Source organism: Temnothorax curvispinosus, unplaced genomic scaffold, assembly GCF_003070985.1.
Source record: "Temnothorax curvispinosus isolate PA1 unplaced genomic scaffold, ASM307098v1 QBEX01002370.1, whole genome shotgun sequence".
NCBI lineage: Eukaryota > Metazoa > Arthropoda > Insecta > Hymenoptera > Formicidae > Temnothorax > Temnothorax curvispinosus.
The window spans coordinates 87,298-90,819 of record NW_020212150.1 but is presented as its reverse complement, the minus strand read 5'-3'; positions in this window follow the sequence as shown (position 1 = coordinate 90,819).

Here is a 3,522-nt window from a genome sequence, read left to right as displayed (position 1 = left end):
GTATTTGTTGTTTTAAGGTGATCCTAAAGCCGTGACCCTAACCGGTTTTTTTCCAGTTTTTTTCTTAGCACCAATCTTTTAATTAGCTTTATAGAAATGCAAAATTCTTGTCTAGAATTAAAGTACGCATCAAAATCTAGGTCATGGTGGTCGAATTTATATGTGGTGGTCGTCACGTATAACAAAAAATATTAATTTTTTTTCGTTTTTGATATAAATTCGACCACCATGACCTAGATTTTGATGCGTACTTTAATTCTAGACAAGAATTTTGTATTTCTATAAAGCCAATTAAAAGATTAGTGCTAAGAAAAAAATCGATTAGGATTACGGCTTTAGGATCACCTTAATATGTTATTTTATTTTTCTTATTAAAAGGTTAATATCACGTACTCTAAGTGATAAACTGTTGCAATTTTGTTCGATGCAAATTGCCCAAAAACAGTAGAAATAAATGTTTTCGCAGAGACACGACGTTTGAATAAATCGTACAATACCAATTCAAACACACACGTCCTTGCATGGTATATAAACAGATAGAATATCAGATGTGCTAGTTATTATGTCGCGCGATCCTGCGATCATTTACAGAAATATCACATCGTATATTTTCCATTATTTTTAAAGCAAGATAACAAAAACAAAAGCGATGAATTTAATATAGCCCAGTCAATAGAGACATTTAAATGGAATTAATTCCGGAAACCAATTTTTTTTTTGACTGTTTCGGAGGGTCATGAATAGTCTAAAACCGGATTTTCGGGATTCTAACCCTGGAGCGTTAGCCGCCATTTTGATTAGAAGGTTGATTTTGTAAATATCTCGCTTATTTTCAACTTTAGAGTGAAATTGGTAATAACCAAACTTGTAGAAAATTTAATACTCTACAATTTTGGTCCTTATCATTTTTCACCTAGGATCGATATTTTGGGTCTTAGACTTGAAAGTGGGGGGTGAAATTTTATTATTTTTTTTTTAATTTTTTGAATAAACGCGCCATAAACTCTACCCCCGTGGTGATGTGGAAAAGATGTTTTTCATTATACCAAGTAAATTCAAAAAGGGTTAGAATCCCGAAAATCCGGTTTTAGGCTATCCATGACCCTCCAAAACAGTCAAAGAAAAAAAAATCGCTTCCCGGAATTAATTCCATTTCAGCGGCTTTTTCGGGCTCTATTGACTGGGCTATAATCCAAAAACTTTTTATGCGAGATATACGAAATATGATCGTTTATGATTGACGATATTGTTGCTATCTGATTGTCAAGTAAAGATATATTGTCAGGTATAAAGATATATAAGCGTCGTGGAGTTGCTAATTAGTTATCGGGTGTTCGATATTATCTAATTTACGTGCGGAGGCGGCCGTGACTATTAGATAAGCTTCCTTCGGCGGCAAGTTTCGCTTAAACTCCGACGGAAGCAAGAACGAGGGAGGAAGAAGAGGATGGCGAGGCTTCTTCAGAGAAGGAGGGACGAGAGGACGATGAAGACGCGCGCGTTTGGCGATGTGAAAATAATTCCCGAGCGGGTCGTGGCACGAATTAATTAAGAGATACGTAAGTAACGTATATTGCGTAGGGGGGCGCAATTACCGTCGTCTTTGACGCCGAGGAGTAACGCGGCAACGTGCGAAGGTTGTTTGTTGTTTATCATTGGAAGCTAACTAGTGGAATATTGCGATGCGACCGGGACGGCAACTCGAAAATTCTTCGACGTGTATACGTGTATACGTTAATCAGTGCTTAAGCCAACGTTACTCGCGGGATTACTAATTGACACTTTGAATCGCGCGCGTGATGTTATATAGATCCGCCCTCATAGCGCTAACATAATAAGTTATTTCTACGATTGCAATGTAATACATTACAATCATTCTCTCATTACAGTGCCTGTAATATAGTTTCGCATATTTGTCGGTTGTCGTTAGTAAATTAATATTGGTTAATTGATATTGATAGTAAGTGACTGATGTCGGTTATTGGCAACAAATTACCGATTTTATACGCTACAAAAATGTACACGGTGTGTGCATGCACGTGCCATATATGTGCTTCAATAACACGCAGTTCGGTCGGAGCCAGTCTTCGCGCTGTATAAGCTAACGTTCGAGACCACACGAAGCTGCATGGTAATTATTGACTGTACCGTGCGTCCGCTCACGAAATGGTCGTGGCCCGTCCTTGATATGTCATGGAGCGCAGCTGGTAAACGTGGCTGACCGAAAATCGTCGCTTTGCCGAGCGTCACGCCTGACACCTTTGCTGCCCGGGTACCGCGTCCAAAAGCCGCGCAGATGAAAATTGATGAAACCACAATTGGTGTTAATGGCATGCCACAACTTCCCCCTCATTGGTACCATTTAGCAACCTTCTGCATCCTCGTTACGTGTATATCGCTTTCGGCGACATTTATTTCGGGATCGATCGGATCCGTTTCGAAGTTAGGGGATCTACGCGCGAAATCACGATCTACGCGGATGTACAAATTTGTAATCCGCTAATGTTATTGTTACAATAAATAAAACAGATTTCTTATAGGCTGTTTATGTTTTTCCGCGAGAGTTATCCCGCATGTCGATTTTAAATTTAGCTCCAAAGAACAATGAGGATAAGGATACTACTACGTATTTAATACTTTCAGATTATTAACTTTACAATATAATTACGGTAACCATTATAACATATTAATTAATTGTCTTAAAATAAACTTTTGAACCACGCACACTTAAGATAAGTGTTTTGGAAAAGCAATTATATAGAAAAATTAAAGAGAACTAAACATATCATAAAGATCAGCGTTATTTGACATTACCTATCGGAGATTCAACACACACATATAATGGTTTTATACTAAATATATAAAACTACGAGTTAGTATAAATAAAGGAAACTACATGAACTACATTTGTATATCACATGTTTTTTGTTTTAATCAATTCTGTACTCTTTATTTTTTCGTAATGCTTGGATCTCTCTACGTTTTTATTAGTAATATTATAAGTGACTAAAGAGATCAATGTTGTAACATCTGACACATACACATACATATACACACATTCTCTCTCTCTCTCTTTCCCACACTATATTTTTGAATAAAATAATTAATCTAATTGCAAATAACACATGCATGTCATTTTAATGAATATGGAGATTAAAGGTATGATAAATATCAGGTATTCATAGTCAATGAGTGTGTCATGGCCGAGAACGAGCCCATCACGCCATAATATTCGCACGGGAACACTTGGAACATGCGAAGTCGGGGGGAAGGACCTTCCTGTCGCGGAGAGAGAGCGCGGTCGATCTCGCGCGGAGAGCGTTTCTCGCGCAGGGAATGTATGCTATCTCGCGCGCGCGTTGCGCGCCGTCATCCGACACGTGGGACGTGACGAGAGAGCGTATTAATCGTTTATGGAGCGTGCAAATGCAACTGCCCGACCTCGCTGCTCTCTCGACCCTCTCTCTCTCTCTCTCCCTCCGCGCGTCTGTATGTCGTCATCCTTGTCGCCGCTCGAAATCG